Source organism: Triturus cristatus, chromosome 6 (genome assembly GCF_964204655.1).
Source record: "Triturus cristatus chromosome 6, aTriCri1.1, whole genome shotgun sequence".
Lineage (NCBI taxonomy): Eukaryota > Metazoa > Chordata > Amphibia > Caudata > Salamandridae > Triturus > Triturus cristatus.
In genome coordinates, this window is record NC_140589.1 from 800,232,592 (window position 1) to 800,258,971 (window position 26,380).

The 26,380-nt window shown below is 48.4% G+C and overlaps 1 pseudogene across 1 annotated transcript in view; it reads left to right on the forward strand.

Annotated features, from left to right (window-relative positions):
- Nucleotides 1-5,793: 5,793 nt before the first annotated feature.
- Nucleotides 5,794-26,380, forward strand: part of LOC146817897 (uncharacterized) — a 195,554-nt pseudogene continuing 174,967 nt past the window's right edge. Inside the window, exon 1 of the transcript XR_014962855.1 lies at nucleotides 5,794-5,971. The product of XR_014962855.1 is annotated as an uncharacterized LOC146817897 (transcript). The remainder of the gene's footprint in view (nucleotides 5,972-26,380) is intronic.

The window sequence follows — 26,380 nt, forward strand, 5'->3', positions numbered from 1 at the left end:
CAGTGACTGTGGGCGCGTGATTTGTACAATGAGATGCTCACGACAACGTGAAACGATTCAGCTCTCTGAGCACTCAGTCGATTTTATGATACTGGCAACGAAGGAGTTACCAGACACAATTTTGTTGCGTTTACTTAACAGCGCAAAAACAGAGGCCTTCAATCTAAATTAATAGCTGAATTATTTATTACCCAAGTCAGCGGTTCTCATTACCGACCTCGGAAGGCTGATTGGTTGATTTAGCTAAGAGTTTTGATGGCTTTCAAATCCGTGATTAAACTACTTCTAACCCGCGGATCGACCCACCAAGCAATCTCTAGGCTTTAATGTGCATGTTTTTTTTTTTTTGCATATTTATATCGCGCGAACTCGACCCGAAGGTATCGGAGCGCTTTACACGAGCACCGTATTTACATTAACACATTCAGCACGGGAAGATTAAGTGATTTGCCCAGAATCACAGGATGTGGACGCGACCCCGAGGCTCGAACCCTGGTTTCTAGCACCAAAGTCGGCCGTCTAGCCGAAGGACCACATCCTCACTCATGATAGTTTGACTTGGTACCGCTCTGTGAGTCACCTGGAGCTTTTGTAATGCAACCCATTGGAATATTACAGACACACTACACATCACAACAGGTGTCTTTTGTGTTAAAAAAAGCTCTTTTATTTAAGTCAGTAGTCTTGATATCAGCACTGGAAGAATGAAAGGATGAATAGGCATAACGCTTTGCAGGGATTCAAAATTATTATAAGGGGCTAAGTTACAATTGTACAGACAGGGTACTCTGTCACAGATGTGGCGGAAAACCCTGTCCCCCAAAACCTTGCCCCCTCCACCTTATTTAGACTTGGGTAGACTGCCAGCTTCCGTTGACGGAGCCCCTGTAGGCTCAATCGATAGAAAGCTTCCGCCGACGGCCTGATGGAGACGGGGCCATTAGAGGAAAGACTTTACACCCCTCTCCTTATTAAAGGTAAATCCTGCTGGTGAAGGACGCATAAAATAACAAGCATTTGCAATGAAATAGGTCTCGCAATTACTCGAGTTTGAGCTATTGGCATTGTAAGTGCCAATGCCTTTTATTTATGTGTCTGTTTGTAAAACATAAATAAAAGGCATTGTCATTTACAATGCCAATAGCTCAAACTCTCGTAAATGCGAGACCTATTGCATTGCAAATGCTTGTTAACTCTGAGCATAGGGCACTCGCCCCCTGAGCCTAATTCAACTAATTACTACACGTTGATGGCTCTCACTGTAAGCTTCGTTTTTTAGTTTGGAGTACTGGCTGGTCAGCAGCCTGATGACTGAACATCGGTATTGTAATGTAATCGCCCTTGCCAAGTGTCACTCATTAGTTGTCATACTAACGCAAATGTATTATCACCACAAAACTACACTGAAAAAATATGTAATGTGGTTCAGTGCTCCTCCGGCTGTTCTCTGGAGTTGTATGCACTGCATTGTTTAAAAACTTGTTTGTGAGCGCTGAGGTGGCTCATGCATACTGACAGAGCCGTATTTAGCAGCTGCTGCCCATCTGGTATCATCATTGGGATCAAAGATGTCACATGTTTGTAGGGCAATAAAGTGGATGAAGCCTTCTCCTGCTTTCTGTTTCTCTGGAACTCCTAAGGATTGTCATGACGCGGTACGCCAGAGACCTCAGTCTGCTATACCATTGTTCACTTTACACCCTTGCAGCAGCCAGTCTCCCAAAAATTACACTTTGGGCCTACTGGCCCTGCAGCGAAGGGCTAATCTGTGGCTCGGACAGATCCCAGGGAGTTCTGAGCTCATCGACACTGCGGTCCTGGCCAGCACCAATAGGTTTTTAAAACATCTGCTCAGGGAGAATGCAAGTAAGGGCTGAGTTCGTGGATATCCCTCAGTTTCAGGAGAATTGATATTCATAGGGCTCTGTCTGCCTTGCTGGGCACAGGCTGGTACCACGCAGAAAAGTGTCCTCCAAGGTAGTGCGAATATTTCCGCAACACACAGAGTGACCTTTGGTTTGCCAAATATTCTTTAAAGAGGGATTAATACATTTTCCTTAAAAATGTTGGGTTTTCATAGCATGTTTTAAACCCCGTAATAAAATAATGTGCTTGTCACAGTGTGCATGTGCTATTTTACATTTATTGCATTCTTCTGAAGATGTTGCAAGTAACGTCATCATGAAGAACATTTCAGTCCTTGGGCAACCGTATAGCTCAGTAACTTAAGCAGCAGCTACCTTGTGTGTTAAATGCAATGCAAAGGTTTAAATAGCATTGGGCCTACTCTGCTATTAATTCTTTCACAGTTAAAAATGTGAAAGTTCTGGGGCCTGAGTGCTGAGATCTTCCGCTAGACTTGGGTGAGAGCGAATCAAAACCTTTTGTCCATTGCAGTCTGCTTTACACCGGAAGAAACTAGCCATTCAGCTCAAAGCCATGAAAGTCGCCATGAAGCCTCTAGTTCTCAGCATGGTTTCTTTGATCCAGTCACTGGCAGCTTATATTTCAGATGTCTCTATGAAACACTGGTGTATAAACTCAGAGGTTACACAGAGAACTACTAGAGGAGGGGCATAAGGCGCCTTCATTTATATATTCTGTATTGGTCATACAGGATGTATAGAGGTGACGTCAAACGTTTAGCAGAAATAAACTAAAGAAAACAGTTGCCATATCAAACATTTTTTTGTACTAAGCAAGCTCCATCAGTGTTTGTTGTTTGGTTATGATAATGCTGCTTTGTGATTTTTGTCTCGAGTATAACTATTAGTTCCCGAAGAACGCCAAGAGGCTCGTTAAGTATTGTGCATACTAAGACATAAGCAGAACAAACACTGCCTCAGCTATGTGCTTGAGTGGGAGGGTCTTTGACTGCACACACCTCTCCTGTTGCTGGGGACATGGGATCAGCTCTTCTATGCACCTCTCATATGGACTATTAAAAGATGCATATCACAAATTAGTATTTTACATTGATGGCTATTGCTTTTGACACTGAGATCATTTTGATACTTCCAGTTCATAAGTTGCAGTCCCTCTATTATAGCACAGCCATCTATTTACCGGCATCAAGGAGTTGCATGCAAACTGTAAGCCTTGGGTTTAGATCCTTATTGGTGGTGGTTGTTCTAAGATTGCACAGAAGGATTCCTCTCTAAAATGAGAAAGTCTTGTTAGTACAGACAACACTAATCACTGCCTTACATTTTATAGCCTAACCTAGTTTCTCCCTACCATTCACTCTTAACATATAATGTCTACAAGTATGGACGATATGTGATTCGTGCAACTTGCCACCCTCATTGTCCTAAATAACATTTACTGTACATTTAATTACACACTTGTCTCATCTATTATATCTCTCTTTGGGATGTAAACCGATCTGACACCCTACACTAGGATGAGTATCAATATAAAAGAACTAAATAAAAAATAAATTAGTAGGTGCCATTTAAGGCACCTTGGCCTAGAACAAGTCATTAGAGGTTCTTCCCACATGGGCGTGCACCTGTTGGATGGGATTTATTTTATGAACAATCCATTTCTCAACCCCACTGGCTCACTCCAGCTTATGTGGTCGGACCGTTTAGCTATTCTTTTTGATCTTAAGCCTCCCAAGGCCTCAGACACTGGGAATACCTCAATGCATAAATACACAATAGAAGACTTGGACATACTATTGATGTCACTGAACTTAAGATCCTACTCATTAACAGCAGTCCCCCGCTTGCCAACGACCTTCAGTCCGCTACTGCCAAGTACCATGCTTTGATCCATTTGGCGGTAAGCACTCTAGCTCCTTTAAAAGAGGATCAGGGGGCGTGGCCAAGACGCAAATGCAGTGAGACGTGTTTTGCTGAGTCTCCGCTCCATCGCATCCTGCTAAAGCTATTCATCCTGGCCGCTGGGCTTGCTGGCCAACACCGTACACCTCGCCCGACGGGGGAAGAGATTGGAGGTACCCCTGCTGACGGAGCGGCGGCCCCACTGCCACCGGGGGACTCGTGGTCTACTGCTCGAGACGGCTGCAGTGAGGTACACCGGTGCCATCTTAGTGGTTTGCTCTGCGGGCCGCTGATGCCGAGTTGGAGGTGGTGCTGCCTGGACTGGAGTGACCCTTGAGGCGGGAGCGGACCGCTGGGAGGCCTTTGACCCCTCCGATCTTGGTCCTGGAGCCTGACGACCCCGGAGCTTCCGCGGTGCTTCACCCTGCACTGGAGGCGCTGCTGCGGCGGCGGAGCGGAGGATTAGGCCCTTGACCCCCGATACAGTAAGTGAAAACGTGCGCCTGGGGCTGTCTCTGCCTTGTAGAAGTGGAAGAGTGTGAGTTTCGCCGCCGGGGAAAGCTGCAGCCGGATTGTTTTCCCCCATTACGCCATCGGTGGGATGAGACTGCGGCCTTCCTTGGCCTAATCACTAAATCTGCTCCCTCGGCGCCACCCACCTGCAAGCTGTTGGTTGGGCTGGTGGCTCCATTTGTCTTCTGGCTGCTGGGCCTCAACGCCACGATCCCTACAGAGAAACCCCTGGGCGCGGGCATAAGCTGTGGACGGTGACTGGACCTCCCGCTGACTTGCCCTCACACGCGCACCTAGCAACGCGTGGTGGCGGAGCAGCATGGCTATTGAATGTGTTTGCCCAGGGCCACATCTCTTGGATGCTCCCCAACAGAGCTTGATCAGGGCGGATGAAGGGAGCAGTGCGAAGTGCTCTACGACCCAACGGTAAGCCTTCTCTACATGTTATGGGGCCAAAGTGAACTGGGAGTGCTGCAGGGAGACGGTCCGAGTCCAGGTTGCAGCTAAGTTCCTCAGAGATCGTCCAGATAGGCCTGGAAGGGACGGTGGCATAACAGATCCCCTGGTATCGCCGAGGATTACATGATTCCTCCTGAGCAAGGCCTTGGCGGACTGAGCTTGGCGAGCTCTACTAGGTGGGAACTGCCTAATCCTTCTGTTGTTACAATCTGAATGTTGAGCCTTGATAGCCTGCGTCAAACACGGGGCTCTAGGCTCTGCTCTTTGGTCTGGGGCTGCCTAGGAGATTGCGATAGAGCCGGGGAAGTGTTGCCTCTCCTCATAGAAGACTCTTAAGGTCGAGGAGATCTGAGGCGTTCGATTCTGTGCGGAGAAGGGTCTTGCCGAGAGCAGTTAGTCTGGTGGTCGCATTCATACCCCCTCCTCGCCGTTTATTGCCTCCGGCTGGGACTGAAAGTTACAACTTGAATCATATCTGTTTCTGTCAAATTACTCGCTGAGCCATCTCCAAATCTTGGGTGGTACCCCCCTCTGACCTGCCGGGACACTGTCAAGGAGCAAATACTAGCTATGCCCCCTAAAAATTAAGTCAACAAGGACCCAGATCCTACCTCGACCAGGGGCAAACCGGTAGCTTCTTAATGGTCCAAAACCAATTTACAACCCCAGGCTACAGCCGCCTCTTTGGATCCTGCAGCAGGAAAAAGGCCCAGCCTGATACGCCGATCACGCAGGCCTTTATGACCTCATTCCTCCAAGAGATCAAGGACGACATCTGATCTCTCAAACAAGACTTCAAAGCTGGGCTGCAGGACATCCCGCGGGAGGTCACAGAAATCGGTGGACTGGTGGACGATCTCAAGCGCACCATGGACACAAGATCTGAGGACCACGAGAGCCTGTGGCGTTGGACGGCGGAACTGGAAAACCAAAATATTAGCCTAAAGCTTAAATAGGAGGACCTTGAAAATCGAAGTATGCGTAACAACCTACATATCGGGGAGTACCCCTGGGGGTGGAAGGCAAAGACATCATGTCCTTCACGGCAGACCTTCTCCAGGCCATTCGCGAGAATGAAGAAGCATCTCCACCCATCCTGACTAGAGCTCGAGTCCTGGGGCCCAGAAACCGTCCTAACTTCATCCTGGACATACTCACACAGGTCCACTTTTTCGCTGAGAAAGAAGTCATCCCGAGAAAGATCAAGGGAGGTAAAACCCTCTCTTATAACGGATTCTCGGCTTAAATCTTTCAAGACCTAGACCCTGTCAACCTTAGGAGGAGAAAAGACTCCAAGCCAGTTACCGACGAGCTTAGTGATCTCAACATTAAATATCAGTGGGGCCACCCCTTTGCTTTGTTGTTTAACTGGGAAGGCAGGCGACGTGTCCTTCGCTCAATGAGAGAAGCAAAACAGCTCCTGCAGCTTCCGCAGGACCCTGAGGGCGACGGACCCTCCCTCTCCGCAGGGGCGCCCCGGAGGACCCCTGCGTCCGGAATGGGCTACGGTCCTACCACCTAAATACAAGTGACGCCTTCAGGACCGGGACTCTTCTCAGGCCAAACAGAAGATCATCAGCCACATCAGGTCTTTAAGTGAATCTTCCCCCGCAAACTTGTTCACCGGACCATAAGGATTGATTAAGACTTGGAGTGCACAACTCCCTATGCTCTCCACATCTAACTCTGTGACCTGGCGTTAGGATAAACCAATGTGATTCTACTGTATAATTGTTTTCGTTCTGCCCTTGTCCCGAGGAGAGCTGATCCCTTGCGAGAGAATATAAAAAGTCCCATGGCCACAGCTATCATGGGAGTGAGCCTTTAGATCCAGTCACTGCCCGCCATGGCACTGACTTTACCGGAAGCGAACCGACGGAGGACGACTTCTTCACATCACCACACAGGCCGTTGGAAGTGGAGACCTAAGAACTCATTTGTGGCTGAAATCCCCCACCCCCCCCCCCCCCCCCCCATATCCACAGGGTACCTTTGGAGAGTGGCTTCTTCAGAATGGGCTGTTCCTAGTAGATACTGACCTTGTCCTGCCCCTTTGGCCTTCCCCTGTTGGGTTTGTTACCATTCCTCTTTTCTCACTCCCCCGTCCTTATTTTCGGGATGCGCTGCTATTGAAGGGGTCGAGTTTGGGTACCTACGGCCTTGGAACCCTGGTTGTGGCTGGAAGGTGTTCTGTTTTTTCACTTGTCTCATATATGCCTCTAGCTACCGTACTCTGTTGCGATATGCCGGGGCGGGAGGATGGCCCCCCGCAGTATGTTCTGTTAGACTTATTGCACAAACCACCTTTCGGGACTGACTGTGACCAATTCTTTTAAATTCCTCTCACTTAATGTTAAGGGTCTCAACTCTCCTAATAAGACGCCAGGTCTGGCGTTACCTTCTCCAACAGGACCCTGATGTCATATTTCTTCAAGCGACCCACTTTCTCTCCTCTGACACCCGCCTTATGTCCCACCCCAAATATCCTACTCAATACTGGGCCTGCTCCTCTACCAAAACGGGTGGGGTGGCCATATTACTTAAGGCTGGTTGAGCGGGGATTTCCCCCAAGGCTACGAAAGACAAGGACGGGCGTTTTTAAAAAATACAAATACGCAGGGACACACGGCCCCTGACCCTCGTAAATATGTATGCTCCTAATCAAAATCGGGATGCATTCCTACGCTCCCATTTAAGAGATATCTTAAAGCCAGCTACAACAGCGACTATTCTTTGGGGGGGAAGGGGGGGATTTTAACCTGGTATGGGACCCGGAATGGGATTGTACTGCACAGGCACATCAAAGCACTGGCGCCATGTCTACAGCTCTTAAAAATGCGATCCACTTAGGATTAGTTGATGCCTGGAGATGCATGCATCCTGACTCCAAAGACTTCTCATTCTTTTCGCATGCACATCGATCATACGTATCGACTATTATTTTCTCTCCCTACCCCTACTGCACTCACTAGTTGTCGCTGAGATCTGACATTTCTTTATCCGATCATGCCCATATCTCTAGCATTACAACCTCCCACACCCCAAACCAGCACTCCACCCAGATGGAGGCTACCTCCTCAGGCCCTCCGGCATCCTGTTGATCTGGCAGATATCCAGAAGGAGATTGAGGCTTTCTTTATTACAAACAACACCACTGATACCTCAGAAACTGTCAGGTGGGAGGCATTTAAGGCACCCATCCGTGGAGTTATATCATCCATAGCGATAGCGATAGCCAGAGCCCGTGAATCCCGCTTGATAGAGACCTCCCTCTCAGCCGACATCAAAATCTTAGAATGTAAGGACCATCAACAGCCTTCTATCCACAATAAACGTCCGCTTGCTGAGCTGCGGGGTCAATTACGCTTACACCGTACTAATCAAGTGGAACGGCTTTTCCTCGCCCTTAAACAAAAATTCTACACGGGGGGTGGGACAAGGTTGGAGCATGCCTAGCGCGACGCCTCCGGGCTCAAACTATGAGAGCACACATCTCCAAACTTCGGTTCCTCGATGGCACTTGGGCCATAACGGGACCTGACAAGAGCTTAAACCTTTCAAACTTATAGAGAATTATATGCGAATGAACCCTGCTCCCTTGAAGACTTTCTCGATTCCTGCCCTTGGGAACCTATCCGTTCCCACCACACGGAACTGCTAGAAGAACCCATCTCACTTGAAGAAATAGCAAAAGCCCTGAAACAGCTTCCACGGGGAAGACGCCTGGTCCTGATGGCCTTCCCATAGCCTTCTATCGCGCCTTCTATCCGCAGCTTTGAGAACATCTGCTTCAGCTTTTTAATAGCTTCAGACACCACGGGCCTAACTCAAACTATGTTCAAAGCGGAAATAGTGCTTGCCTACCTTATACCGTACTATCGCCTATACCAAGATCTTTGCGAACTGCTTGGAGCCTCATCTCCCACGTTTCATAGATCTGGACCAAGTAGGGTTTATTTACCACCGCCAGGGGGCTGACAACATTCGTTGGGTGGCCCGCCTTATTGAAAAAGCCCAGTATAGAGACATACCTGCCTGCCTGGTGTCGCTGGATGCTGAGAAAGCCTTTGATCGGGTGGATGGCGCTTTCTCAGGGAGGTCCTACTTAGTGTGGGGCTGGGCTGATGGCTCCCTACACGCAACCCACCATACGCATCCGCCTTAATGGTTGTCTCACTGCTCCCATCCCGATTTATCACGGCACCAGGCAAGGATGCCCGCTATCCCCTCTTTTATTTGCCCTAGAGGTAGAGTCTTTGACAATTGCAAGCCGCTGTGAGCCTGCTATCTTGGGCATTCCCCCGGGAGGGTACGATGATCAAATTTCTCTCTTTGCAGAGGACCTCCTCTTATCCCTAACCACCCTGTCCTCCTCTCCCAGCGCTAGCTACGCTTTTACGGTCTTTTGAGGGAGCCTTGGGGTTCCGGATCAACCTAGCTAAATTTCATGCCCTCAATCTCACCCTTCAGGCCTCGGAGATACAGGACTTACAAAATCTGATCCCCTTAAAGTGGTCTGATAAATCGATACAATATCTGGGATTGGACTTGACGCCCTCGCTCTCTTCCTGGACTCTAGCTAATTGGCCTAGATATAGAGGCGCCATCCGGGAAGAGCTAGGCAGGTGGCGGGGCCGCCCTCTCTCATGGCTAGGACACATTAACACAGTTAAAATGTCGCTTCTCCCAAAGATATTATACCTATTTCAATCTCTTCCCACCCCAATATCATAAAGCGAAGTCCTGTCACTTCAACGTGACTTTACTAATTTCAGTCCCGTCCGCGCTTTTCTAATAAGATATTGATGTTGCTGCGAGATTGGGGGGGAGGGGGGGCGTGCGTGTCCTAACCTTCTGGAGTACTGTTGGGCCTGCCATCTCCACTATATATCTGAATGGGTGATCGAGAGAGGGAAAAACATTGGTTACACATGGACCCGGCGGTAACATGCAGAGCCCTATGGGACCTAGCTTGGCTCCCTCGGGGTGGGGGGGGGGGTCGCCCCTGTAGTGCATACATAGCCACTCCCACAAAAAACGTCCTAGAAACATGGGATAAATTGGCAGTATCTCGGAGCCTGACTTCATTCGCTTCTCCTAACACGCCCATAGCGCGTAGTCACATTTTTCCTCCTGCGTTGCAACCTGTTTCCTTTAGTGCATGAACAGACGGTGAATGTCGTATAATACAAGATTTATTTCAGGGTGATAAATTTCTCATTTTTTACCAGTGCTAAAAAACATTTCACCTTACTGAGGGGGCTCAAATGCAATATTATCAAATCCGCCATTGGTTACTCTCCCCTGGTTACACACAAGGAGCAACCAGACCACTCACCGCCTTTGAGACCTTAGTCTGCAAATTTGAGGGCTCGAAGGGCCTAATTCCTCATACTTACAACGTCTTGCAGCATTCGCAACGACCTTCACCCCACACATACAAAACACAATGGAATTTAGACCTTGGCGAAGAGCCCGCCCCCCTCCCCCAGAGCTGGGAACGACTATGGCGAGACATTCCGAAAATCTATCTCAGCACCCCTCAGCGTGAATCGGCATATAAGCTTATGACACAATGGTACTTTACCCCAGCCCGTATACAGCAGATGGTACCAAACTTTCCCCCAACCTGCTGAAGATGTCAGGGTGACAGAGGTGACTTTATCGACATATGGTGGTCTTGCCCCAGCCTAACGATATTCTGGAAAGAGATTCTCCATCATATCAAGGACACGGTGGGATTTCCTATTCCTTGTTCCCCAATTGTAACTCTGCTGGGCATTAGACCCTCAACATTGACTGCTATGACACATTTGGAATGGCGATTAATATTACAGATGGTAGGAGCTGCACGACAGTCCATAGCCTTATTCTGGAAGAAACCTAATTCCCCACCTGTGGCCATGTGGTTTCTCCGCCTATGGCATGTTCTAGCCCTTGAGCTAATTTCCTCCCGCATTAACCACACTGACTTCAAACTTATTCGCACCTGGCAGCCACTAATTTAACACTTTTCCAAGATGGAACACACCCACCTGGTCCCCCCGCCTGCGAGCTCTACAGCTATTTTTTTGACCCTCTTGAGCTCTACTCTAGGGGTCGACAACCGGCGTCCCCAACTACATTGGAGCTGTAGAGGACTGTTTTACCTCCTCCCTAAAAGAGGCCTGGGCCTCCCCTCTCCCTCTTCAAGGTATTTTAAGCGCACCCTCCCTTCCCTTACCCCCCATTGATAGAAGCTCAAGATATACTCTCACTCCTCTCCAAGTTCGATAACAATAATATCTAGAGACAAATACATATATACACTACCACATAGACATACTTGAACGTTAATCATTTAGTGGTGGACCTGTGGATTTGGAGGTCTCCGTGGAAGACCACCCAAAGGTGCAGGGTCCACCCTTCATCCACGGGTCCGGGATACAAACTGAGACCAACAATGGAGCGCCGAGAGAAAGGATATTTATTACAATCTCATGAGATGGAGAGAGAGCATCGGCAACAGACACCCGCAGCTTGTCTGAGGAGCCAATCTGCTGAGTGCTTTGCCTCTGCACCTTATATACCCTTCATCCCCACCCTGTGCGTGCTAGGTGAACAATAACAAACACCAATAATTTACAGACAAGCAATGGTCAGTTATGATACAATCAGCAGGTGGTGACTGTTTGACCCCTGCAGGGCATAGGTGAAAAAGGCATGATTATATGTCAAACAAAGGTTAATCCGATAAGTCCACAGATGGTAGCAGTTTGTTACATAGTGCTATCTTCTTGTTGGAAAGTTCCATGGTTTCGTTGTTTGTCATAATCGGTCTTCTTTTGGGCTATACAGCTGTTGGAGAGAAAAGGTGAGCCCTACGCGTCGCTGGTAGCTGGTGGTTGCTTCTCCTGGCTAGGCTTCCCAGTACCCCGCTACCTGGAGTACCAATCCACCCTTCCAGATAATACTACCGCCCTGCGACTTTTGGCTCACCTTCCCTGTCCGGTCGCTGGAGCTCCAGAGGACGTGCGTGGGCGGAGGTTGTATCTTTCTTTAGTTGGCACGGTGTTATCTTTGAATAATTCCTGTTCTGGTAGACCACACACAGGGGGGTTGCACGTTAAAACTTCCTTGTAGGTGGACAAGGTAGGATCAGTTTGAGTGATGCTGGGGATCTTCCGGCAGTGCACAGCATGGATCCAGGATTTCTTGCCTTCCACTCGCAGGGCCGTTCTAGTGGCCAGAAGGACTAGCAGGGGCCCTCTCCACCGGGGTTCCAGCGTCGTCTTTCGAGAACAAAATCCCCCGGTAGGATGGCATGTCCCTGCCCGGTGGATCGATCAGGCAATGCTTCCTGGACCTGCTGATGAATGGAAGACAAAGTTCGTGTAAGTACGGACAAATAATCAATCAATAATTCACAAGGGGAATCAGACAATGTTGTAGCGGGGGGTGCGCCCCAGATGTTCATTGGGCGTCCAAAGACCACCTCATATGGAGTCAATGAGGTGCGGGAATGCGGGACAGATCTTATTGATAGAAGGGCCAGTGGTAGCGCATCTGGCCATTTTAGCCCTGTCGTTTCTACTATTTTGGCTAGTTTGGATTTGATCGTGGCATTGTATCTTTCCACTAGGCCTGCTGATTGGGGGTGGAAGACGGCATGACATTTTTGTTGAACTCCTAATCCTAATATGCTTGACTATTTCTCCAATGAAGTGACTCCCACTGTCACTCCATAGGACTCGGCAAAGGCCGTAGCGGGTAAAGAATTCCTTCAGCAATATCTTGGCGGTGGTTAGGGCAGTGTTGTCTCTAACTGGGTAAGCCTCCACCCATTTGCTGAACACGCAAACAACCACCAAAACACATTTAAGGTTATTGCATCGTTCCATTTGAATATAATCCATTTGCAGCGCTTCAAAAGGTGATGTGGGGATGGCATATCCTGCCCCAAGGTACCCGAGTCCCTTTACCTACATTGTAGCGGAGACAAACCAAACACTGTTGGACCAGCCTGGAGGCGGTAGACCGGAGTTGGTTGTTATCCCACACTTCCTGTAATATTTTAGCCATGGTGGCAGCATTAGTGTGTGCTGGCAAATGAGTCATGTTCAACAATGGGAGGAGATAAGCATTTGGTAATTTCCAAAGTTTTGCATCTTTGAATCGCCAACAATTTTCTTCAGCAAGCATGCCCTCCTTCTCCCAATTTTGAAGTTCTTCAGAGGTGGCAGTGGACTGGATGTCCCGGATCTGTTGTCTAACATCATGCCACTTCTCTGCTTGGGATTTTACTATGTACATAGGGATATGTATTCTTTCCTGTGCAGTAGCCCGGGCTGTCTCATCAGCAAAGGCATTTCCTAATCCTATTTCGTCTGTGACCTTCTTGTGTGTGTTGCATTTAACAATAGCTAATGTTCTGGGTAGTGTCAATGCTTGGAGCAATGCAGTGACTAAGTCACCATGCTGAATGGGCGTACCATGTGACGTTAAGAACCATCTCTCCGGAGGAGCCAAGATGGCGACCGGGACGGCAGCGTAGGCTCCCGGCTCCGTGACCCTCCGCATCCCGCACAGATATCCTGCATGAGATCCTTAGCCTGCGCTATGTGCCCGTGTTGGTGAATGAGAGCGGCAACCGATCGTGTGACTCCGAAGTTTCTGGCGGCGGTATTGCCGGAGAAATATCCATTTGAAGCTTGCGGCCTGTGCAACCCTGGAACCGGGACCTCGAGTGGATGACATGGCCGGGCGGCAGTTCAACAACAGCGGCCTTTGGTGACTGGGTGGAGTCGGACTAACCGGAGCGGTGCGATTATCGGCCTACATTTCGCCGTGGTCGTCCCTACCACTAAGCGTAGCGGAACGAGTGCACGCCCGAGGTGGCTAATCCAAGATTCCCCGGTGATTGCCTCAGCCTTCGCCGGTGAGCTGCCCGGCCGCCGCCCGTAACTCGCCCTGATTCTTGCGGACTGCTCCCGGATTTTCGCGGGCTCAGATCCGTGGTGGGGATGACTGTTGCCCGTGATCACACATCGGATATATTTTTTGCCTGCCCCCGAAACCCTGATTCCAGTGATTCCAGTGACATGGAACCTGAGGCGCTTGTCCCTGAGTCCTGGTCCCAATCTGGGTTGGACCTACCCGGCGGCCATCTTGACAGGACGAAGTCTACCATCCTGTACACTGGGTCGCAGCACGATTGGAAGTGTGCGACTATGAGGAGCGTAGCGGAGCGAGCGCCGAGAGCTGTGCTGGGGTATGGTGATCTTCTCGAGGCTCTCGGCGCCCTTCACTCCACCTTGGTTCACGGCGCCTGGGTATTGGGGAGTAAGCTTGATGGGGTGGCATCAGCGTCGGAACAGTTGCTGCCTGCCTGTCCCCAGGTACACGGGGACTTCCTACACTGCACACAGGAGGACAGTGTCGTGGCCGCCCCTGTGGATAGTGACCAGCTGGAAACTCCGGACAGTATACTAACGTGTGATTGGTTGGCTGTGGGTCTGGTCTGTTCCGGAGGTCTTGGACCTGAGTGGGGGGTGGTGGCCTTGTCCCGTGCGCGGCCACCGGCGACCCAGGCAATATTCAAGCAACGGTCGCCTGCTCTGGCTGATTTCGCCTTCTTGGACCTTGTGTGCAGTGCAGATCCTGGAGCAGCACTGGGAAAGATGACTCTCCATACTGCTGACTGTGTTGGGATTCAGAGACTTCCACCCTACCTGTGTGTGTCGCTTCATGTTCTTTTTTGGACGCTCCTCTTCTTTGTAACATTGGACATGGCACTGGGTCGATGGGTATGCATGGGTAGATTCGCAAAGAGTGGCCAAGGATAAGGCTGATCCTTCAGAGGTGGTCATCTAATAAGCGGGCGGGCTCTGGGGTTGCGTGCTCTCACGGCATAACTGTTAGTGTAATAGGCGCATAATGCTCCCCATTCTTCTTTGACATGGTCGATTCGGTGTTGCTTATTGTTTGTTTTGGGGGAAAACCTATTGTGCGGGAGGGAGAAGCCGGGGGCATGTTTTGAAGGCCCTCCTCCAGTTTATTAATATTCTCTCTACCCCCCCGTCTGGTGGGGTTTCTTTTCTTACTCCTCTTTCTCTGTTTCTTCTATATTTCGGGTCTGGTTCCGGGGCGACAGGCACACTGCTGGGGGGGGGGGGCCGTACTCATCTGCAGAGGTGCAGGGTGGGGGGTTGGGGGAGGGGATCCTTTAGTCTTTAACCCTTTTTTTCCATGGCCTCCTTTTTCTTCTCTTATTCTTCTTTGTCTTTCTTTTCTGGGATCAGCATGGTAGAACTCCTTCGTTGTTAATCGCTGCGTTTTCATGTGTGCCACAATTTCCGTGGTGTTTTCTGGGTTTTAGGGCAGGGGACTGCAGGCGCAAATGGCCGTGATATTCCTCCACATCCTGAACTTCCTGTTTCAGCGCCATTGACTAGATAAATTGCTGTTTATCGTTGACGTTTATTATTCTGCCTGCCATTTCTTGCTGCTGGGAAACTGTTTGGCACCTGATCCTTCCATCCTCTTTAATTATAAAATGAAAACCTTTTGTATCCTGGTCTCCTACTTGGGCTGGCCAGTGGCCGAGAGTATACTAGCATGGAGATTCTGCTCCCCGAGGTGCTGCCTGTGATAAATATTGATTTTTGTTACTCTGACTGCTTAGCGGCCGGCCCCGGGGGGTTGTAGGCCCATACTTGTTATTGGTTGACATGTCAATAAAGGTTTTTCCAAAAAAAAAAAAAAAAAAAAAAGAACCATCTCTCCTTCCAAAGGATACCAAAACTGTGGGCTACTCCAAAGGTGTACTGGCTGTCGGTATAGATGGTGACAGCGAGATCCTGGTTAAGGATACAAGCGCAGGTGAGAGCTATAAGTTCTGCAGCCTGGGCCGATTTCTGAGGTATGCGTGCAGTCTCAACAATGGTATTGGAAGTGGTGACGGCATAGGCAGCAGATGTGGTACCGTTTGATAGTTTAATACAAGACCCGTCCACCCACAATTGCCCATCCTGTTCCGTGAGAGTGGTGTCTTTTAGGTCTACCCGTCCCTTAGTCTGTTCTTCTGTTTGAAAGAGGTAGTCATGTGGAATGTTTGGGATATCAGGATCTGGTGTGGGCAGGAGTGTGGCAGGATTCAAGGTCGCACATCTCTTTAGCGTGATATGGGGTGCTAACAGCGTAAGTTCGTATCCTGTTAGTCGTGCACTAGTGAGGTGTTGTGTCTGTCTGATTCAGTAATATGTCGACTGCGTGTGGAACTAATACCGTCAATCTAGATCCCAACACAATCCCTTCACTTTGTCGGATAGAGACGGCCGCTGCTGCAACCGCTCTAAGGCAAGAGGGCAGACCTCGGGCCACAGGGTCTAGGGTGGCCAAAAAGTAAGCGCATGGGCTTTGTTTGGTGCCGTGAATTTGGGTCAGGACTGAGAGAGCACATCCTGAGCGCTCATGGGTGTAGAGGCAGAAGGGTTTAGAGTAATCAGGTGTGCCCAATACTGGTGCAGAGCAAAGAGCGTGGCGTAAGTCTTGAAAGGCTTGGTCGTGTTCATGTGTCCAAGGAAGAGGTGTGGGTGTGTCTTTTGTAAGCAAAGCAAGGAGTGGCTTAACTATGAGGGGAAAAATTCGGAATCCATTGGCGACAAAAGGAAGTGAGACCAATTAGTGCACGAACATCTCTTTGGGTAGTGGGAGAGGAAAGGTGTAGTATTGTTTGGATGCGGTCAGGTGTGAGAGTACGTCCCTCCTTAGACAGCAGATGGCCGAGGTAGGTCACCTGCTGTCTACAATACTGTAGCTTATATTTGGATACCTTATGGCCCTGTGATGCCAAAAAGCGCAGTGTAGTAAGAGAGGCATTGCGAACCAGGGCCGGAGTGTCTGCAGCCAACAGAATGTCATCGACATATTGGATGAGAACAGCACCGGGTGGTAACTGTATCTGGTCGAGCTATTGTTTAAGGGCCTGGTTGTAGATGCTAGGGCTTTCGGTATACCCTTGAGGAGCCCGACAGAATCTGTACAATCTGTTTTTTATGGTGGAACCAAAAAGATAGCGTGACTCAGGATGTATTGATATGGAGAAAAATGCATTTTTGAGATCTATTAAAGTGAAGGTGGTAGCAGTTGAGAGGATCATTGTTAATATAGTTATGTCAGAGACCACAGGATATTGTGGGACCGCTATTTTGTTAATTGCGCGGAGGTCAATGACAAAACGGTATATTTTCTCAGAAGTGGATGTACGTTTCAAAACTGGAAGGATGGGGCTATTGCAAATGTTAGACTGAACTTCCTCAACTACCCCAGCTGCAATCATATCCTGTACTATAGTCATGAGAGCCTTTTCGCCGTCTGCAGAAATGTTATACCGAGGAAGGCGAGGAAGAGGTGCATTCTGTTGTACTGTTATGTGGACAGGATCTGTAGGAGAGTAGGGTCTGCTATCCTATGGTCACCCCAAATTTTTGCTTCACTGGTTTTTGACGTATTGAGGCTGTGGGCCTGCTAATCAGACCCCCAGCCTGCTGTTCTCTCTGCTAAATTGACACTATGCACTTTAGGTGCATAACCCATTGGAACTGGATCACCCTGTGAGCCCCTGTACCAGTGTACACTAGGTACCCAGGGCATTGGTGTATCTAAGGCCTACCAGGGGATGAAGCATGTATTGTGCCACCCCTGGCCTGGCCTAGCAATTTGACACAACTGGCTGATCACTCAGCTGGGGTAAGTTGGTGTATCCACCTTTTACTTAGGTGTAGTATGCCTATACCTAACCTTAAATGGGACGCATGTTAACCTATAAGTCACTCCTATGGCAGGCCTTAACAATCCTGAAGGCAGAGTGCTTGGTTTCATGTGAGATGGTGCTCTGGCATGAGCTGAGCCTGTCTGCAGTAGTCGGAACAACTTCCTTCTACCGTTTCCAGATATCGCCATACCATATACTCTTAAGTGCATTATAAACCTCGCGGTTAAATGCTATCTTTGGTTTGGCTTTATCAAAACATGTCGAGTAAGGTGTCATACGAATTGGAATACTAACCCCTCGCCAGTTCTGGCGACGGGGTTAGCATTCCACCCTCCTAGAGGGACACAACATGTACAGAACCTGAAACCCGGGTAAAATCAGACATAGCCTCAGCTCCACAAAATGGACGCTGCCACCACAGACACAAGTCTGCCCTCCTGCTGCTGGGAGTCCTTCCAGCTTGGGAGACGTGGACAAAGTATTTCCTGCCAGGGGAGGTGCGAGCACCACCCCAGACAGGATTTTGTGTATTGGTCAGGTAGGGCTTGAAAAGAATCAGACATGCCTGAGGCTCACAAGGAGCCTCGGTGCATATGCCAGTTCAAACCGATCCTGGGGCACACCAGCCCCAGACCTGGGGCGAGCTGGACAAAGGATTGGGGGTGTAACCACCCCCCTTCCTGGTCCCACCCTTAGGGAGGGACCTAGCAGGTAGTCCGGCCCCTAGAATCCGCTTAAAGGTAGGAGCTGTGTCCTAAGACTTCAGACATCCTGGAATCAACTTGAAACTAAGAAGAAGACGGGAACTTCGACGTTCTGCTGCACAGAAGACTGAAGGAAATCTCCCCTATGGTCAGGGAGTGACCATCTTGCTAACGCAAGCACCATCCAGCACATCAACGTCTGCTTTGCCGCCGCCTCCTGCCGGAGCCCGAGCCCAGAGACCGACAAGGACAGGACCTCCAGACCTCTCACCGCCCGATCCACAGTACCTGCAAAGAAGGAACTCGTGGAGGCACCGAGACCCGTGGAGCCAGCCACCTTGGAAGACACTCGACTAAGCTGAAAGCGCGACAACAGAGGCTCCCTCCGAGTTGTGCTTTGGGTCATGAGAAGCCCAACATCCGAGCAGCATTTGCATCAAAGGTGAGCCCTCCAGCATCTCCACGATCTGCGTGGGGCCCCTCTGCACTTCGCGACTTGACGCGCCTAACCGGTTACTGGTCCGTTGACTAGTGGCCATCTGTTCTGCTTGGGTTTTCGGATCAGATAGAACTCGCTCATCAGAGCCTCACTAACCCAGCCAGAACGTTACCCCCTCCCTAGAACCTATTTACAATCCTACAACCACATATATCTATCACCTAAGGACAGGGGATTCCTACTATGCATACCAAGATCTCACAATCGGCGGCCTCGCGATCCCATACGGATCCAGACCTTTCTGCCCATACGACAGTATCACAAGTGGCGGCCTCGCGGTCCCATACGAACCCAGACCTCTCTGCCCATACGACAGTATCACAAGTGGCGGCCTCGCGGTCCCATACGAACCCAGACCTCTCTGCCCATACGACAGTATCAGCACAATCGGCGGCCTCGCGATCCCCTACGAATCCAGACCTTTCTGCCCATACGACAGTATCACAAGTGGCGGCCTCGCGGTCCCATACGAACCCAGACCTCTCTGCCCATACGACAGTATCAGCACAATTGGCGGCCTCGCGATCCCCTACGAATCCAGACCTCTCTGCCCATACGACAGTATCACAAGTGGCGGCCTCGCGGTCCCATACGAACCCAGACCTCTCTGCCCATACGACAGTATCACAAGTGGCGGCCTCGCGGTCCCATACGAACCCAGACCTCTCTGCCCATACGACAGTATCAGCACAATCGGCGGCCTCGCGATCCCCTACGAATCCAGACCTCTCTGCCCATACGACAGTATCACAAGTGGCGGCCTCGCGGTCCCATACGAACCCAGACCTCTCTGCCCATACGACCGTATCAGCACAATCGGCGGCCTCGCGATCCCCTACGGATCCAGACCTCTCTGCCCATACGACAGTATCACAAGTGGCGGCCTCGCGGTCCCATACGAACCCAGACCTCTCTGCCCATACGACAGTATCAGCACAGTCGACGGCCTCGCGATCCCCTACGAATCCAGACCTCTCTACCTAGACGGCAGTCTCATACGACAGTTCATCCTATGATCACCATAACATACAAAAAGGGAATCAGTCTCACTATTCATCAGATCACACAAGGATTGCCAGTTCGGGCATAGCCTGTTCTCAGGTTTGAGGGGCTCCTCTTTCCCTTATTCAGTTACCACTTACCTGATCAGGGTTAACATCTGTTCATGTAGCCGCAGCTGGCTAGAAGAATAGGCTACCCTCTTATACAAGAACACGCAGCACATGTTGGTTCACTACAAACTGGATACTTTATTACTCATTACATACACAATCACATAACATTACGATATAACACATAACCTGCAAAGAAAAGTGAAAGATTAAGTTGTACACTCTAATAAGAAAGGGTCGACATCACCTTAGTAGTATGTAGCCTGCACTCAGTGGTCATCTAGGCTCCCCTCTCGTCTGTGCCTCGGCTCGCCTGGAATCACCCTTCTCCGAGTCACTGGGACCTCTTCCTTATCGGCTACTCTCTCCTCTCTGGCTATTCTGTTAGGAAAGCATCTGTCTCTCGGTTCTTCTCCGCCTTCAAGATGGCGTCTGTCTTCCCTGGAATAAGTAGTAGCTTTACTGCTAACGGCTAGATGCCGCCTACGGACTGAACATGTAACTGCCTCAGACTTTCACTAATATAGAGGTGCATTTCCTCATGGAAAATTCCGGCCCGTAACCTGCCGCCCACCAAATTCTTGTACCTCCCCGTACCAAGGACACGTTCCCAGCCGGCCGGCCTGATGTAGTGTCTTCGGCATGAAGAAAAATACAATCCTTCGATAAGGGCCGGCCTGAACCGGTTCTCTCCAAGCGAATAACACCTCATAACTAAAATATTACTCTTGACCTAGAAGCATCCCAAGCTGCCGAAGCAGAAAGAAAGATGGAGTCTCTCCCGTTTGAGGCCTACCAGGCCTGAATTCAGCACAGCTCCATGAAATACCCTCACTACAGGACAGGTTATCCCTAATACTAACAAATCTATCCCCTAGGCTATATGTGCAAGCCCTGATCTATGGGGAAGAGCACAGAATCATGTCGAAGTGCCTAGTAAATAGGCTCCATTCACTACTCTAACCCTTAGGCTTGAATGGTAAGAGACTGAAGTCACATTCAATCACTTGTTAATACAAGAAGACCGGGAAAATCGAGCAGAACATTTCACCCTTGACTTCAGTCTATTATACATTCATTAAACAGAACTAACATCTGTGGAAGAATAATATGAAACAAGACTAACTGATCTATGTCTAGTACCAGGTGTGCAGAATTGAAGTAGTGAAGGAATACACTGAATAAAGCAACAGATAGAAATCAAAATGCCGATAGTAATCAGAATACCTCCTAATATTTGACGTAACATATGTAAATCAGGTAACCAATTAAAGAGCCAGTCAAACCAGCCCTGGTCAATGTGTTTTCTAACTTCTTCTGTCAAGTCATGTAATTTGTCAATGTGAACCTGAATGGATTTTGTATGATCCGACAAGTTAAAACAACAAAAACCCTCAAAATCAGAACAATCGTGTCCATGTTTAAGCAAAAGATAATCAATAGCCGCTCGATTTTGTAAGATAGCCCTTCGTTCACCCTGGGCGTCTAATAGCATGTCAGACAGGATTGTAGAAGTATGATTGATGGATTTTACCATCCAGCAGGCCATTTTCCCAATAGATTTGGCATTATAAACTGCCAAAGCAGGAACACCAACAATTGAAACAGCCAGGCTAAGGTATTCAGACTTGGAATATAAATGCAAAGATGAGTCACAATCCTCCGGTAACCTCACTGTATCTCGGATCACACGAGAGTTGGCATTTGGATGTGACGAGAACATGAGTAAGCTCAGTCTAGTAATGGCACAAGGGCCTCCAGAAATATTTGCGGGGATATATGGCCAGGAAGTATTACCACATGAGAAAAGCCATCCGGCAGGTAATAACATCGTGCGATAGTGACTGGGGGTAACTACCATACTCTTGCAAGTCATGTTATTCTGAACAGAAGTACATGTTTTCGGTGTCCTTTGAAAGCACAAAGTTCGTTCATGAGCGGTGAATAAAGTGGCACCTTTCAATTTTAAACGCATACATTCGGAAATCGCACTAGGATCACAGGTAAGGAAAAAACATAAATCACCTTGTGTGATATTATAGGTAACTATTTGGGACTGGACAGGCGGTATCGGGTCTGACAGTACAGTACACAAGGGGCAATACTCATGGGCAGCGAAATCGCCCAGAAGAACATTGGGGCGAGCATTTGTTATATTAAAAATATGAGTCAGAGTCTCCAATGAAGCAGGGACAGCAACCAAACAAGTTGCCAATATATCAGTTACCGATCTCATCGGTGTCAAGCAGAAATGAGGGGTCTTCGTCACTTGCTTGGCCAATGTAACCCAAAAGTTTGGCGACGAATCCCACGCAGCGAAGGAACGCGACACTCGGGTTCTCAACTCAGCCCGGGTCGATGGGATCCCTCCTCTCTCGTCGTACCATCCCAAAAGGAGTCTAACGCCGACACATCCTGCAGCAACAGTCCAAAGAATCATCTGAAAAAGAATCAAATACAGGCATTATTCATTCTCGTAAGTAACATTTGTCAGCCAGGACTGCTTCCCAGCTATCTTTCCCTGGTCTCATAACTAAAATGGTGTTGTCTTGACCGGTTGCAATCACTTCTGCTTGTTCAGGGGGATTCTTAGGCGACTGCACCCAAACTCTGGCCCCAGGATTATCTGTGGAGCCAAAACCTTTCTGGCCTCGTACAGTTAGCAACGTTGGGGCAGTGCCTTTTGTAATCTCACCACTGAAAACAGGCATTATCAGCAATTGAGCCACTCGGTCAGTTTTATGTATCAGTAAGTCAATCTCACTGCTATTCAGCAGGAGCACCTTAATCTCTCCCTGATAATCACTATCAATTATTCCTCCAAGCACCTGAATGCCTTTCACAGCCAGCCCCGATCTAGGGGCAATTAATCCGAAATTTCCAGGTGGTATCTGAACACCAACACCTGTTTCAATGATGACTCGATCTTTACTTTTTATAATGGTGTCATCCATGGCATGCAAGTCTAAACCTGCCGACCCTGGGGTCGCTCTGCATGGAGCCAAAGCTCCGGGAGTAATCTCCCAGTACATCACAGTCTCTCTGATCTCATTGGGTTTAGCATTAACATTCGGAGGAAACAAACGCATAAGTGGGGATTCAGCATTTAGAAAAGGACGGTTATTCAAAATCAATAGCGCTTGTGGCAAAAAATCTCGCCAATTCTTATACTTGTCATCTGTTAATTTGCGCAGTTGGTCTTTTAGCAGGCCATTCAACCTCTCCACAAGACCCGAGGTCTGTGGATAATATGGTATATGAAACACCCATTCAATATTGTTTTCCACACAGAATTCCTGTACCAATCTTCCACGAAAATGGGATGCATTATCAGATTGAATTTGGAATGGCACACCATAATACATCATAATCAATTCCAATGTTTTAATAGTATTCAATTGGGTAGCTTGCTTACAGGGAAGGGCCACCAACAGGCCACTGTATGTATCAACAATGGTGCAAACATATTGACAATTCCTACTCATAGGAAGTGGACCAATGTAATCAATCTGCCAAATTTGAGCGGGCAATTTCCCGCGATGTAAATGACCTTTAACAATTTGGGGCACTTTGCGCTGCCTGACATGCTGACAAATGGGACAATGTAGAATAACATTTTTAATTAAATCTAGGGGAATATAAATTCCTCGATCAGCAGCCCACCTGCTAGTGGCTTTCTCTCCAAAGTGTCCTGCTTTCTGGTGGGCCCATTTCGCCAATCCCGCAATATCAGAATCTTGCGTGTCCACCACTGCCTCAGCAATTTTAGATTTCTCATCTGCAATGTTATGAAAGAATTTGTCAAGAGAGTCTATCGGGGTATGAGCATCCACATGGAAGATTGTAACAGTACTCTGTGGGAGCATTTCCCAAATCTCCTGCCATAATTCTTTTCCCCACAATTCCTTGGAATGGATTTTCCAACTATGGGAATGCCAAGTCGGTAACCAAACTGCCAGTCCATTGGCAGTAGACCAAGAATCGGTAAAAATATGACATGTGCCAGGTAACTCTTGTTTCAGAACTTGATAAACAGCATAGAGTTCAGCAAATTGACTGCTCTTACCCTCACCAGTTGTACTCAGCAATTTTTGTGTGATCGGATTATAGGACACTGCCTTCCAATGCCGTTTCGTCCCTATGAACCTTGCTGAACCATCCGTAAACCAGACATGGTTTCTGTCCTCTGCGGACAAATCATCAAAAGGTTTACCCCACTTAACAGGAGATTCCTGTACTAAAGGTACGGAACATTCACTCTGTTTCAGTTGATGGCGCCCGTGCCACCTGCTCATGCAAAGATGCAACTCCTTTTTGTCCCACACGTGCCCTGTCTTGTACATACCATTTCCATTTAATCACACTCGCCTCTTGAGCGTGTCCAATTCGGTGAGTTTTCGGCGAACTCATAACCCACTGCATGATAGGAATTTCAGGTCGCAAAACTATATCATGTCCCAAAGTCAATTGCTCGGTATCCACCAGAGCCCAATAACATGCAAGTAGCTGTTTCTCAAAAGGTGTATAACGCTCACCAGCATCAGGTAACTTTTTGGTCCAGAAACCTAACGGTACTCTACTCTTGCCTTGTTTCTGCCACAAACTCCAATTCGCATAAAGGCCTTGTACAGACACATTCAAATCCACATCACCATCACATACAGGCCATAAATCCAGAGCATGCTGAATTGCTTCTTTTGCCAGACTGAACGCATCTTGCTGTGGTTTACCCCATTCAAATGCATTCTTTTTACGAGTGACCTGGTACAAAGGGGCCAATATTTGACTCAAATGAGGAATATGCTGGCGCCAAAATCCAAACAAACCAATGAAGCTTTGGGCTTCTTTCCTATTTCTCGGAACTGCAAAATCAAGAATTTTCTGTTTAACCTGAGGGATCACTTCTCGGTGCCCTTCATGCCAATTAATACCCAAAAATTTCACAGCCTGGGACGGACCTTGTAATTTATCCGGGTTGATTTCCCAACCTTTCTCACGCAAGCACTCAATGACTGTATCCAATTGGGTCTGAACTTCCTCTTGTGATTCACCTTGGATCAAAATATCATCAATATAGTGACATATCTGAATTTGTGGATGAACTGGTACCTCAGCCAGATGCTCTGCCACCAGCCGGTGACATATCGTAGGACTATGCACATAGCCCTGAGGAAGGGCTGACGCCCGTTCCACGTAAAGCTGAATTGTTCCTGACACTCAGGGGCAATCGGAATCGAAAAGAAAGCATTAGCAATATCAATGGACGCATACCATGTACCTGGATGTTTCTGGATTCTTTCAATTAGGGTAATAACATCCGGTACTGCAACAGTCAAAGAGGGTGTGTGTCTATTCAATTCTCGATAATCAACAGTCATGCGCCAAGAATTATCACTCTTACGTACAGGCCAAACAGGATTATTCCAAGCAGAAGTAACTGGGGTTATAACTCCTGCATCCACCAACTCCTGAATAGTGGTACTAATCTCTTCATGACCACCTGGAATACGATACTGCTTCTGACGAACCACTTTTGTCGCCTGGGGAACTTTTATGGGGGGCATTCTTAAACGACCAACCCGTACAGGCCTGGACGATATATAATGTTTAGTTCCAAATTGGTAACATCCATCATCTAAGTGCAAAGTCATTCCTTTCAAAATATCAATTCCAATTATGAATTCTAAGAGTGGCACCACTAATACAGAGTATTCTTTTCTAGGAATTCTACCTATTCTCATTTCAAGTAAGGTTTGAACTGCGGGAGTTTCCTTTCCACCTAATCCGGTAATTGTAAAAGGCTGACCTTTAAACTTCTTTGATTTTCCATGAATAAGAGTGGCCTCCGCTCCTGTATCTACCAATGCTCGGGCCCTTTGGATATTACGATGTCTCCAATAAATGTCAATATCTACATAGGGTCTATTATCTCTGTGAGCCCATCTGTGTACTGGAGCTTGACCTATTTCCTAGTCCTTTTTATTGTGTTCTGTGTACCAGGATAAATCAGGATAAAGACTCTCACGGTTCCTAGGTATCGATACCTCCTGTTCATATCCATCTCCATTACGAAATGGATTACTGTTCCCTGCATTGTACTGCGGGTTTCGATCGGCCAATATGTGTCGATCCTCTCTCCTTCTCAACTCAGGGGATTGATCCCTATCATCTCTGCGTCTGCTGTTAACATAATCATCTCTCCCCCTCTCTCTTTCCCCCTCTCTCTCCCTGTCTCTCTCACGACGGGGGGACAAATCACGCGCATAACGTCGATCATCACGACGATCAGAGCGCCCACGGCGGTCGTCATCACCGCTACCGTCAGAAAAACCATGATCACACTCAGTTGTCCGAACACGCCGGGCACCCTCCTTTCGATCCAAGCCACGTTTGCGAAACATTTCCCACAAACGAGAAGTAGTCTCACCATCAATGTCCTCCTTCCGCACACCATCGGCCATAAGACCAAAAAACATATCACGTCTAGTAAGTTTATTGTCACCAGGAGTACGAGTGTCAGGCCGGGACTGCCGTTCAGGTTTAAACCACTC